This window comes from Peromyscus maniculatus, chromosome 9 (genome assembly GCF_049852395.1).
Source record: "Peromyscus maniculatus bairdii isolate BWxNUB_F1_BW_parent chromosome 9, HU_Pman_BW_mat_3.1, whole genome shotgun sequence".
Lineage (NCBI taxonomy): Eukaryota > Metazoa > Chordata > Mammalia > Rodentia > Cricetidae > Peromyscus > Peromyscus maniculatus.
Genome location: NC_134860.1, coordinates 120,049,378 through 120,064,422, shown reverse-complemented (window position 1 = coordinate 120,064,422; position 15,045 = coordinate 120,049,378).

Here is a 15,045-nt window from a genome sequence, read left to right as displayed (position 1 = left end):
AGTGACTTTGAAATCTTCAAAAAGATGGCAGGATCCTACAACGATGATTCCACATGGACTATGATAAAGCCATTAAGCTGATTAACACCACGTAAAGATCAACTTTGGACTACAAACTGGTCAGGACAATTTCAAGATGACTAGCTGAGATGATCCAGCCTGACAGACTACTTGAGCAAGGACTTGAAACAAGCCCTGAACTTTCCTATTATGCAGAAACTGGACAAATGATACAGGACTTGACAAGTAACTCAAAAATTTTCTTTTCAAGATTCCCTAAAGATATCTTCACCCCTAGAAAGCAAAAAGAAAAAGAGAATATAGATATGAGATAGACCATCGAATCTACTCTGAGAAAAAAAGATAAATAATAGGATAAGTAGGTAGATCACTGAATCTACACTGAAAAGAAAAAGGAGAAGATATAAAAATGACAAAAGGTAGACTACTGAATCTATTATGAAAAGAAAAAATACTTTTAAAAAGGAATTACTTGTTTTAAATAAGATAAGTAATGAAATTTTTTGAGTTTATCAAATGTTACTGGACTGGACATTGTTAATATATATAATGGAGTTTTTTATCTGAATCTGTCAAATGTTAATGGACTAGACATCATTAATGCAATTTTTGGCTGTATATATTGTATATACTTATTGGATAGTTTTTCTTATATTAGTTATAAGTTTTTTTTAATTTTAGACAAAAAGAGGAACTGTGGTGGTACTGTGTTCCCCAAAATATTGTGTACCTTAATAAACTTATCTGGGGTCAGAGAACAGAAAAGCCACTAGATACTTAAGATAGGCAGTGATAGCACACGCCTTTAATCCTAGCATTTCGGAGGCAGAAATCCATGTGGTCAAGGATACAGCCAAGCATGGTGACTCACGACTTTAATCTCAGAAAGTGAGTCATTAATCCCAGGGAGTGGTGGTAGAAAGTAGAAAGGTATATAAGGCGTGAGGACCAGAAACTAGAAGCATTTGGCTGGTTAAGCATTTGGCTGGTTAAGCTTTCAGGCTTTTGAGCAGCAATTCAGCTGAGACGCATTCTGGATGAGGACTCAGAGGCCTCCAGTCTGAGGAGACAAGACCAGCTGAGGATCCGGCGAGGTGAGGTAGCTGTGACTTGTTCTGTCTCTCTGATCTACCAGCATTGATCCCAAAAACTGGCCCCGGGTTTGATTTTATTAATAAGAACTTTTAAGATTCATGCTACAAGTAAAAGCTTTTCTTCCTTCAGTGGACAAAGTGCATGTCTTGGTGAAATTATCAAAATTACTATCACCAATGTGAGGCAGACAGATCCTGCGGACTGTGTGCTAATCCAAGAGTATATCACTTTTACCATTTTGATCAAAAATCTGTAACCTAAATATAATTTTGAAAGAACATTAAGCAAATTCAAAATGAAATCATTTTCTTTTTTCCTTTTTTTTTTAAAAATCAACTTTCTTCAGAAATACCACTGTTATAAAGGTCGTGTAACATGGAGCCTTTTCCACACGAGAGAGGCTGAAGAAACACGACATACAATGTGGTAGCATACTGCAGCCTCTGGTGGAGGAAAACTTCAAATGCTATAAAGGACATCAGAAGGCAGGGATGAGGTGGGATGAATTGTGGATCTTTTTAATACACTGTTTCAACGTTAGATTCCTGATACTGGTAACTGTAGAATAGCAATACACAATGAAGCATTGGGAGACAAGGGAGCAGAATGCATGCAATGTATCCCCAAATAGTTCAGACACAATCTGTATACACTGGGAGAGTCAATCTTTAACCATGAATTAAATAAGTGAATCTGAACAAAAGATTAGCAGGTGTTTTAGGTACAGATCTTGCAGTCTGTCTGATGTTTGACATTATTTGCAAATAAAAACATTTCACAGGGGCTGGAGAGATGGCCCACTGGCTAGGAGCTGCTCCTGCCAAACAAAGGAATTCCATTCTCAACACCCTCACTGGATGACTCATGAGCACCCAAAGTTCTAGTTCCAAGGGACCCAAGGCTGTCTTCCTGCCTCCTTGAGCAGCAATTCAGCTGAGACCCATTCTGGATGAGGACTCAGAGGCCTCCAGTCTAAGGAGACAAGACCAGCTGAGGATCCGGCGAATACACATGCAAGTCACAGACACAGACACAGACACAGACACAGACACAGACACAGACACACACACACACACACACACACACACACACACACACTAAATTAATTAATTAATTAATTAATTAAATATATTTGTTTTATAGTGTTTTGCCTAAAAAAGAAAAGTTGGCTTTTTCTCTCCTAAATCTCCAAGAACATGACTGATCTGTACCCTTGATAAAGGAAAAGGGGCCAAGGATCAACTATCTATTTTTTTAAACAATAGGTCTATTTTATTTTATGTATTCAAGTATTTTGTCTACATGTATGTATGTGTGCCATGTGAGAGCCTGTTGCCCACAGAAGTCAGAAGAGAGTATCGGATGTCCTGGAACTGGACGATTATGAGCCACCATACGGGCTGAACTCTGGTCCTCTGCAAGAGCAAGTGCTCTTAACCACTGAGCCATCTTTTCAGGTCCCAAATACCTAATTTGTAAATTATTCTTTTAAACCTTTTGTTTTGCTTTTAAGTTTTGTTTTTGGCTTTTGAAGACAGAGTCTTATATTGTGGCCCAGGCTGCCCTGAAACTCATTCAGTTCAGATTGGTCTCAAGTTCAAGACAATTCTCTTGTCTTCAACTGCCAAACACTAGAACTACAAGCATGAGCTACTAGAATATTTTAATCATTTCAATGTGAAAAAAACAGCACACAAATAAGAGAGTTTTCTTTTCTTTCTTTCATTGTTTAGTTTTGGAAATTCTAAGAATTGAACACAAGACCTAAGCAAGAACTCTGATATTTAATTTTGAGGGTTTTTTTGTTTGTTTGTTTGTTTGTTTTTTTAGACAGAGTTTCTCTGTGTAGCCCTGGCTGTCTTAGAACTCACTCTGTAGACCAGGCTGGCCTTGAACTCAGAGATCTACCTGCCTCTGCCCCCACCCCCCAGTGCTGGGGTTAAAGGCATGTGCCACCACCGGCCACTTAACTTTTTTTAACCAATATATTTTTTGAGATTCTTTTATACTATCAACTACATACAGATCATTAATATTTACTTACTGATACAAAACAGACCAATGTATCACTATATGACAACTTACTCAGCTACTTTATTATTGACATACATTTGTGTTCCTCCATGCCTTTGTCATTATTAAACACTGTACCTACTGACATTCTTGTATTTGTCTCTCTTAATTAACATGTGTATAAGCTTCCTCTGGCACACTTTCCTAGGATGAATAAGTAAGATGGTCCGGGGGCTTGAGATACAGCTCAGTGATAGACTCCTTAAAAGGCAAAAGGCCCAGCATTGAGAAAAAGAGGGTGAGGGGACTATCTTGCACAATCTTTTCAGGATGCTCTAAAATGAATCTCTTTCATAAAGAATAATGAAAAGTCAAAGACAAAGAAAACTTGCTAACAGAAACAATAAATGGAACCTCCAAAATTAAAATAATTGGTCTTGAGCTAGGCATAGTAGTGTATGCCTTTAATTTCAGCGCTTGTGAGGTAAAGGCAGGTGGATCTCTGAGTTGAAAGCTAGCCTGGTCTACATAGTGAATTCCAGGACAGCCAGAGCTAAAAAGTGAGACCCTGTCTCAATAAATAGATACATAGATAGATGATAGATGATAGATAGATAGATAGATAGATAGATAGATAGATAGATAGATAGAATAATTAGTCTAATCATTTTCCCATTTACCATCCCACCTTATTCTCTCATCCTGTTCATAAAGAATTTGCAAAAGGAATGTGTAGGAACTGGAAAGATGGATCAGTGGTTAAGAGCTCTTGCTATTCTTCTAGAGTATTCAAGTCCAATTCCCAACACCCACATGGCAGCTCACAATTATCTGTCACTCAGTTCCATGGGATCCAATGCCCTTTCCCAGTGCACACATTGGTACATAAATACACGAGGCCAAAATACCCATACACATAAAATAAATTACATATATGTATATGTGTGTACACACACACACACACACACACACACACAGTCACATTTTTAAATTTTTTCATGTTTTGTAAAAATAGAGTAAAGCCAGGAATTAACACAAATGAGGAACAATAGAGTTAAATTCTTGGGGTGTAATGCTCGTGCCTACAATCCCAGTATTCTAGAGGAAGAAGCAGGAGGGTTACAGCAAGTTCACAAGCAGTCTGGGCTCTATATCAAGCACCAGGCTACCCAAGGGTATCTAGGCAAGATCCTCTCTCAAAAACACCACCACCAAATGACTGAGTCCTGATTCCTAATTTGTAATCAAAAGATTCACCTGAAGAACCTGGTGTCATAGGACACAAAAACTACACTTGAGAGATAAATAACGCTCTAAATTCACACTGAATTCTTTGGGACTCTCTCTTAATAGCATATGATATCAGTGTTTTTCAAGTGAAAGTTGTGGGAAATTAGTTTAAGAAATATTGACAAAGATCTATATAAAGTGAGTGCATGTGTGTACTGGACCCCACACACAGAAAGTTAGACTTGGAGTGACTTGATTTTGGCTAAGCACAGACAAAATTATTGCCCCAGCTCTCAACATGAAAGACGCCTGCAAAGTTCAAAATGAAAAAACAAGCACATGCTGGCCGAGCTATCCAGTAACAATGAGAAGGAAAATATGAAAATTGGGTTCAGTAATCTAGGAATAGCCTTATGAATCAAATGTTCACTCTCCCTATATTATCTTGAAACTCTGAGACCTCATTTTCTGTGTGGTTCCTATTTTTTAAAGGCAGGAGAGCAACGCTAAGCCTGTAGGTGCAAACACACACAGTGCAATTACTTAGGCACTGGTTCTCAGAGTCTGGGTCCTTCTGCATGTCACATGGCTACATGATATTCCCTAGTCATGGATTTTGCTGTTTGATCTGGGATTCCGCTTGAAGATATTCCAGAGGCTGGGCAGCTCTCTAAACACACTAAGCATACATGTGAAGCAGCTCAAATGTCCAAGGGCTTCCATCAACAGTCACTTCAAAAGTCATAATAACTTACAGGTGTGAGCGTGGAAATGCCCTCTGCACTTCTCTGCCCCTTTTGAACTCTGCTCCCTCTCTCCGGACCATTTTTTTTTTTTAACACTGAATTCTTAAATTGGCTTGGCATTTCCCCATTTTCTCTTCCTTGGCTTTGGTGCTTTTAAGAGGACACCCCACACTCTCCTAGGAAACACAAAAACAGGTTAATATACTTCAGCATGTCAGCTCTTTAGTTTTCTTAAATCCTTACGTTATGTATTAGTTTACTCAAAGTAGAGAAAACAATTTAAATTCTCCTTGAGAAGATGCCTACTGAGGAATTAAAAAGCAGGTGGATAGTAAACTCCTGCCTGGTTCCAATCCTGGGAAATTTTTGATGGACTGTAACATCTGCTTGGTGTCTCTCCCTGCTGAAGGCAAGCTCTCCAGCTTTACTATCATCTCCAGAAAGCAACGAACTGTGTGTGAAAGCATTAAGATTTCTCAAAGTGGCATCATGACCTTTTCGTGCAAGTAGTTCCCCACTGCCGGGGTGATTCAGTGTGCTGCAGAGGGCCAGCATCGTGCCTACCTCCTACCATCTGGATAGTGGTAGTGTCCATGCCCCTCGTCCCTGCACTGTGACGACCTAAGGGGCAAAACCACCCCCCAGGCTGTCTGTGGAGGTACTGCAGCCCGCAGGGAAAAGTACTCCTCTGGGAATGAACTTTGAGAGTTCACAGCCCCTCCTCACTTCAAGGTTGATGCTTTCTGTTTGGAGTTTGTAGCTGAAGATAAGCTCTCTCAGCTTCCTGCTCTGGCTCCCAGCTGCCAGGCCTTCCCCACTACTTTGGACTCTACCCCTCTGGAATTATAAGCCAAAATAAACTCTCCCTTAAGTTGCCTTGATTATGGTATTTTATCACAGCAACCAAAAAGTAACTGATACAGGTTGAAAAATCACAAATCTACATAGGAGTATTTTCTGACCTTGAGCCTAGAAAAATAGAACATACATGAGAACAAACTAAATGATATAATTAAATGTGTGTTTAATTACTGAATAGAGGGTTATCTGCATAATATCAAAGTACTGCTAAATAGATTAGTCAAAAATACAAAGAGGAAGATGTCCTTTTATGTAGGACTTAAGTCACACAAGAAAAATGAATCAAGTAGTTTATCTTGGAACAATTTTAAGCACTGAACTTGAATATATTTTCAAGTATTCAAGAAATTCTTTCTTAATTACTGTCTACATTTTCCTATTCCTTGCTTTCTTTCTAAAAGTTCTTGATATTTTAGGAATCTTAGCTCTTTGTAATTTGAGTTTCACATATTCTTCCCACATAATCACTTGCCTTTTAATGTTACTTCTGGTATTTATTGTCATGAGAAAGTTCTTATTTTTATTGATTTTTTCTTAAATCTTAAGGATTGTATATGTTTTGCATGTTCCAAGATGGCTTTTTAAGGTGACTTGTTGGAGTATATCAATAATTCAATATGACTAATTACTAATCACAAGCACTATCTTCAAGGCCAAATGTAGCAAGGATTTTGTTTAATCTCTTCCACATGCAGAGGTATTTCAAATGGAGGGAGGAAATCCAACACCAGAAATATACAGAAAATGACACAAGAAAATTTTTTAGAAATTAACACAATGTTCAGAAGTGTGATTAAAGCTGTGTCTATACTCATTACCTTGCAATGAACCAAAATGATCCACTGAGCTGCTGAGAAAGTCATTATAACATAATACTGCAAGAGTAACTTTTCACCCCGGCTCTGTGTGCACACAGAAGCCAGAAATCAACTCTAGAGAAGTCCTCAGGAAGCTCCTTTTCTGAGCCTGGGTGTCTCCCTGGGAACTGGGGCTTGCCAATTAAGCTGGACTCGTGGTGCAAGAAGCCTCAGAGAGCTAGCTACTGTCACCACTTCCCCAGTGCTGGGGTTAAAAATGTGTGCCACCCCAGTGTGTCAGTGGGTGAGAGACAGCGGTTTCTGTTTTTAGTTTGGTTTTGGGTTTTGGTTTTGTTGTTTTGTTTTGGGTTTTATTGTTTGTTTCGTTGGTTAGTTGGTTTTTGTTTTTTTTTTCAAGACAGGATTTTTCTGTGTAGCCCTGGCTGTCCTGGAAATAGCTTTATAGACCAGGCTGGCCTCGAACTCATGAGATCTGCCTGCCTCAGCCTCTCAAGTGCTGGGATTAAAGATGTGCGCCACTGCCACCTGGCCAAGGAAACAGTGTTTCTGAGAGCTGGAGAGCTGGAGAGCTGGCTCAGTGGCTAGTGTCACTCACTGCTCTTGCAGAGGACCCGAGTTCAGTTCCTAACACCCACATGGGGTGGCTCGCAACCACGTATAAAACTCCAGTTCCAGAGGTCCCAATGACCTTTGGCATCCACAGGCACCAAGTAGACACATAGTTTACATAAATACATGAAGGCAAAAAGCCCACACATGTAAAATAAGGATAAATAAAATCGTAAAAAGAAAGAAACAAGGTTAATGAGATGGCTCAGCAAGTAGAGACACTTTCTGTCAAGCCTATGACGCAGTTTCAATTCCCAGGACTCACATGGCGGAAGGAGAGAACCAACTCCTATGAGCTGTCCTTTCATCCCAGCACTCAGGAGACAGGAGTAGGTGGATCTCTGTGAGTTCAAGGCCAGCCTAGTCTATACAGCAAGTTGCAGGGCAACCAGGGCTATTTGGCAAAACCCTGTCTCAAAACAAGCAAACAAATAAAAAGTGAAAAACCGATCAGAAGTTAGACTCAGTAACTTAGTTTCCATGATGAGGTGGAACTTTTCAATGCCATAACTATTTTGATGTCAGTCACTCATGCTCTGCAAGCAAGTCAATAAACTAATTAGTCCCACCAAGTTGGACTTAAGCCTTTCAGACCAGGAGCTCTTACACCAGCAGGGTGTGGCTAAAGGAGAGACGGTGGCCCAGAAACTGTCAAACCTGGCAAGCCGGCTCAAATGTGAGTACCAACAGGACTCCACTCCCCCATGATGTGGGCCTGGCCATGCAGTTTGACTCAACCCCATTAAACCCATCAGAGGTACGGAGCCCCATGGTAACAACCCAGGATAAACAAGGAGGATGGGTCAAGGAAAATAGAACACAGGCTAAACTAGTACCTCCCATCCAGGCTGCTATACCAACACTACTCTTTTAAGGAAACAATTGGCAAGGTATGGTGATGCATGCCTTTAAGCCCAGCACTCAAGAGGCAAAGGCAGGCAGCTATATATGAGTTCTGAGCTGGTCTACATAGAAAGTTCCAGGCCAGCCAAAGCTACTTAGAGATCCCATCTCAAAAAAAAAATCCAACTACTGAAGACATTACATGCTTTGGCTGTGGAGCATGAAGAAATAAAGCCATGACTGAACTGAAAGTTCTCTCTCTCTCTCTCTCTCTCTCTCTCTCTCTCTCTCTCTCTCTCTCTCTCTGATGGCTAACTTTTATGTTATATGCAAGCTGCTAGGACAGAATCGCCCCATAGTCCTACTCAGCTGTGGACCCTTTGTGCCACACCACAGAAATTCCAGCTCAGATGCACGGCCCAATGCAATAGTGGTATGGACCATTTTGTGTGCTGCTAACAACTTATTAATTGGATTTGATGCCCGCTCCATGGGGCAGGGCAGGTGGAATTCATATCTGGTACTATAAGCCAAGACAAAGACCTGTGACTGGGGAGGTCATAGGCCCCAGTGGGGAAGCAAATGCTGTTGTTTTGTTGAATGGTGTGATGGACCTGTCCAACTGCCTCTGAACATTTGGACTTACACCTATAGAGTACCATTACTGTTGGCCTTGGTTGTGGGAAGACCTGTCACAGAGGATGGTAGTTGCCAATGGAGACTTGATTGAACTGCTGAGCACAAGTGACAGGTGAGGTAGCATGACTGCCCAGTGCTCCAAGGCTCTGGGGACGTTGTGAAACAAGCAGGCACACAGAACGGGGGCGCTAAAGGGAGAGGACTGCTGGGTGGCAGTTTTTTCCTCTGGACATAATGTGATGCTGTCTTAGCCTTTGCATTGGAAGCTGTTATAACTACAGAAGAACAGTACAGTGGTAGCCAGGTACTCCGTACAGATAAGGAAACTGTTAGCACTCTCTACTAGATGAGAAAAGGAGGGTCAGGAGACCCTAACCTGAGATTCTGGCTATTGTCCTTCTGCCCTCTCCCTCAGCTGCATGGGATCTGGGGCGATGCTAGCGCATATAGAAAGTGAAAGGGTAATGCTGTGGGATGGTCTGTATGTCAAATTACTCTGATTGGTCAATAAATAAAACACTGATTGGCCAGTGGCTAGGCAGGAAGTATAGGCAGGACTAACAGAGAGGAGAAAAGAAAGAACAGGAAGGCAGAAGGAGTTACTGCCAGTCGCCACCATGACAAGCAGCATGTGAAGATGCTGGTAAGCCACAAGCCACGAGCCACGTGGCAAGGTATAGGTTTATGGAAATGGGTTAATTTAAGATGTAAGAACTGGATAGCTAGAAGCCTGAGCCATTAGGCCATACAGTTTGTAAGCAATATAAGTCTCTGTGTGTTTACTCGGTTGGGTCAGAGCGGCTGTGGGACTGGCAGGTGAGAAAGATTTGTTCTGACTGTGGACCAGGCAGGGCTGGAGAACACTCCAGCTACAGGGTAATTAAAAGTGGGACTCCTTTTTGCGATTTCAATGAGGTTGCCATCTGTTTTAGTTACTGTTTTGTTATTGTGAAGAGATACCATGACCAACATATCTCTTATAAAAGATAGTATTTGCCAGGCAGTGGTGGAGCACACCTTTAATCCCAGCACCAGGGAGGCAGAGGCAGATGGATCTCTGAGTTTGACACCAGCCTGATCTACAGAGTGAGTTCCAGGACAGCCAGAGCTACACAGAGAAACCTGCCTTGAAAAGAGAGACAGAGAGAGAGAGAGAGAGAGAGAGAGAGAGAGAGAGAGAGAGAGAGAGAGAGAGAGAGAGAGATTAATCAGGGGCTTGCTTACAGTTTCAGAGGGTTTAGTCCATTATCATCATGATGGGAAGCAGACAGGCACAGGGCTGGTATGGCAGCTGAGAGCTTTATATCCTCATCTGTAAGCAACAAGCAGAGAGGGAAAGAGAGCCAGTGGGCCTTGCAGGGGTTTGGAAACCTCAAAGATCACTCGCAATGACACACCTCCTCCAACAAGGCCACACTTCTTAATCCTTCCCATACAGTTCACCAACTGGGGAAGAAACATGCAAATATATGAATCTATGGGGCCAATTTAGACTTTATAGGTGGGGCACATCTGTAATCCCAGTTTTCCTAAACTGAGATAGGATGAGGGGACAAGACAATGGCCTGCAAGCTCCTAGGCCATCTAACCTGGAGTACAGCTTCTCCTAGGAAGGCCCAAACAAGAGATTGTTTAAATCACCACACCATCCATGATGGGTGGGACTTTGTAGTGATACAGCTGTTCAGGAGTCATCCATGCTTCTGTAAGCAACCACCCATTTGTGCCTACAAGGCTAACAAACTCACTAGTCTCAACAAGCTGGACTTCAGCGAATTTATACTTTAGTCTGTGGTTGGTATCCACCACCAGTAAACGGGCTCTTGTTTGGATCTTCCCAGGAAAAGCTGAACTCCAGGTTAGATGGCCTAGGAGCTTCCAGGCCATACTCATATCCTCACATCCCATCCCAATTTAGGAATGCTGGGATTACAGATGTGCCCCACCTATAAAGCCTAAGCTGTTTCTGTAACTGGAGTCCATAGACACCTGAACAAATCTGTAAGGATAAGAAGACAATCACCTGAACTGTACTTACCTCGGAGACTCAAAGCCTTTACAGAGTATCTTAAGCAAAGAGATCAGTACGGTATAATCTACAAACAAAGGGCCTTGATGCTTAGATCAGAGGAATAATTCTAAATGCATCTAAGATCCTGATCCTAGGAATTCTCTCTAGTTTAAACTATTTTGAGTCCAAATCTGTATTCCAAGAAGAAAGAGCACTTTAACTTATAAAAAAAAAAAAAAAAAAAAAAAAAAAAAAAAAAGCTATTTATATCAAAGCTAGTGACAGAGTATACTATACACCAATTTGGAATCTTCTAACAAAATATATGGCAGATAAGCACTATGAACCCTGTAAAACCTTGGCATCTTCATAATGCCAATACAATCATAACCAGCCGTATTCAGAAAAAGTAGCCACACAGAAGAGATGTCTGAGAGTATGGGAATATCCCTCTCACACTCTCGATAGTTACACAGATCGGTAACAATAGGGCATGGCAAAACCTGCAGAAGGAAGTAAACAGATGGAGAAAAGCAGGACACAGGAAGTAGCACACACCTGTGCCTCAACACTTGGAAGGTGGAGGCAAAGGTCAGGAATTTAAGGACAGTCTGCATAGCAAGTTCCAGGCCAGCATCGGCTAAGTGGGGCCCTATCTCAAAATCAAAATTGAAAGCTGAAGATAAGATTTAAAAGTGAGTTCCAGGAAAGGCGCAAAGCTACATAGAGAAACCCTGTCTCGAAACCCCCCCCCCCAAAAAAAAAAAGATTTAAAATGTAATGTACTATTATACTGTCTGGTATTTGCTATTGAAAATAACGAAGATATCTATTGCGTGCCCTAGAGATGCTCTGAGACTTACCAGCATTAGGCATGACATGTAACAAAATGGTCAACAAAATTAGACTGTTGGGAAATGACCACTTAGAAAAGTGAGTTGTTCCTCACATTGGTGGGCACACTTTGCTAATGTATTGAGTTGAACGTAATTATACTCAGCCTATGATGTTTTTAAAATCAAAATGTTGAGTCTATGAGAAGCCTCGGTTGTCTTTAATAGCTGAAATCTTCTACATTTCCCTTTGATGTAGATATTTTGAAACAGACGGAAACAGAGCACCCACAGACATCTTTCTCAGAATAACAAGCAATGTGAAAAGTGTCACAGCAAAACCAAAGCTCAGAATGGGACTAGTTCCCTTTCTCTGAGAGAAAGGAGACAATACAGGCAAGTTTGGTCCACTCTCCTTCCAGTTTAAGACAACGCCTAGCCGCCTAGCCCTTATCTTCCGTTCTCAACATGCCGGGAAAACTTTTCCAAGTTTTTCTAGGGAAGAGAATGAACACAAAAATTTTAGTGGTTTGGTCATCCAGATCCAAAATGAAAGCCTACACTTTATCTTTGCCGCTGTCTTTTGGGCCAGAGGCAGCATTCATCCTAACACCCTAGAAAAGAGGGGGGAAGGTCGCAGCAGTGACACCAGCAACAAATATTTGAAGGAAAAGGGACATAAAGAAGGAAACACTTCTTTTTAAGAACTCCAAATTACTGAGTCTGGACCCTATCTATATTCCTATAGACTGTGTAGACACTTGATCCCCTTTATGGGCCGGATAAAGGCTCCTCTGAGGCATTTCTAATTAGGGATGACTTCAAGGAGGTAAAGGGGGTGGGGGGAGCACTCCGGAAGGTGCCCCAGTCCCTGGGCAGGCTCCATACTGCAATCCACAGCCAAAAATAACCTCACAGTTAAGTGTAGGTGAGCCGGGTACTTCAGGTACCAGTTAAATTTCCTCCTCCTCTTTATGAATTCGTAGTATTTTTAAAACACTTGACACAGGTTTACACACTCACACAGCTCCTCGGTTTCAGGAAACAGTGCATGTTCAGCTGAGAGGGAAAAGCATGTAATGAGGAAGTTAACAAGGGCTGATATTTTTTTACAACATTCTTTAAAAACTGAAAAACCTCTTTAAACACCAGGAATAGCTTAAATAATTCACTCTGGGCCTGAGGGTCGCATGTGGACAGTCCCCTCTCTGGTGATCCCAACAAGCCCAGGCCTCACCCATGCCGTCTTCAGGGCACACCACAGAGGGCTGTAAGTGGCTTGTCCCAAACGGAGCTTGGGCCCACTGGCTTTCAAGAGATGGAAGGGCGACCCTTTAGACTGGTGGTGACCCCGGAAGTGAGCCTAACCATCCCTGAGGGCCTCACTTCCGGAACCGCGAGAGTGGGAAGAGAACCAAGCCTGCCCAGCCTGTGGCCTCGTATAGGGCGGCTGGGTAGGTTACCCTTGGGCCCCCGCCCCAACCTTGGCCATTGTTTTTTCGTGGGGAGTTGATGAGAGTTGCTTTCTCTGGGGTCCTTTACATTCCCTGGGGTCCGGCCGCTGCGAAGCGCGGGAGTGCGGGGGAAGAGCGCGCAGTGCCCTCCTGGAGAGGCCGGGCGCCCGCGGCGGCACCCCGCAGGCGGCTGGGAGGCTCGCACCTGCCCCACCCACCTCCCGCCAAACCGCAGCCTGGGCGCGCCCCGGACCCTCGCTGCGCAGCTCAGGTGCGCGGAACCCAGAACCTTTCGGTCCTCGAATGCCCTGGCCGTGGGCAGTGTGGTGGAGTTCTCCGACCTGCTTCACTTCCAGAGTGGAAAGCCCGGAAGCCGTCGGTTCGCACAGAGAAGCAGTCGGCCACCGCTACTCGGCGGCTGATGAAAATAATTGTTCTCGAACGCACTGTCCTGCGCCCAGGGGCGCACGTGCGCGCACGCGAACACACACACACACACACACACACACACACACACACACACACACACACACACACACACACACACACACACACGCCTCTCTAGCTGCCCAACCTTAGTATTCTGAGCATGCAGTTTTCAACAACTTGCTTGACACAATAACAAAGACATGTAAATGCCAGGACGCAGACTTCACTTTTTAACCTGCTGAGAGGAGCCACTTTCAAAGCTTCCCTGCCGCGAATAAACTGACAAAAAATATGGGGTGCACTTATAAATTAAACACCTTACCCTCAAAGCAACGTTCGTTAATCAGGTTTCTAAAGCAATAGCCATCTCTGTCTTTTTCTATTCACCCAAATAATGTCCCAAGAAGGAACCCCCTTCACACAAGAGAGAGCTGGGGGGAAAATGAATTATACCCATTGCTAGTAAAACTCATCTTAAATCAATAGAACACCACTTGAACTTGAGTTTCCATTGTTTCACTGGACCATCAATGTTTTTAATTAAACAGAGCTACCCTTTCTGCTAAAACATTACATAAAAGGGTTAGGTTTCTACTTTTGTGGAGGCAGCTGGCGTTTGCTGGCTGTTGTGTTTGAGCAACAGACTGTTCAATAGAAGCGAGAAATAGCTCAACGCGCTCTTAATAGACCTGTTTCGACAATGTACCTTGAAAAGGAATACATTGTGTTATTGTGTTAGTTTGCAACAAACCTATTAGAAGAAAAATAGCATCCATCAGGTCTAACAAAACGCATTTGTATTATACGCACTTATCTGCTTCAAATACACTTCTTGGCACAATGTCTAGGATTCAACTAGATCATCAAGAGCTAGACAGAAGAACACGTACCAGTTAGGTAATGATACACAAACTAAAAATAATACTAAAGGAAAGTTTAGGCCGAGGGGAATCGCGACTTTTTGTTTTTGATGAAAATGCAAGTAGCCCTGCTTTGCTTGAAAATACATTACGAACTTGACAGTTTCCTTGACCAAAAAAAAAAACCCCAAATCTTAAAAGATTTGTGTCATGTGAATATTGGTCCAGATCCCACAGTTGGAACAAATCTGATCCACTTTCCATAACAATTTCTTTCGGAGAAAGACCCAGGGCAGAAATACAGCATTTTAAAAGCAGAATTAAGCAGCGCAAAGATCCGGGTTCTTTAGGGAAATGTGTGAAACAAGGAAATCGAAAGCAAGGGTTCCAGTAGAGAGGTCGGGGAGCGGCGCTGCCTGGCAGCCGGAGAGGAAGCGCCGCGTGGGGAATGCTCTCTTAAAAATGAGTTTAAAACTTGTTTCTATAGCATTTTGATTACAGAGTGAGACCTGAAACACAGAAATAGGTGGCATTCCTGCTACGAGACAGAGCTAGAGCCTGCTGCCTCTTATACTTCAAATCT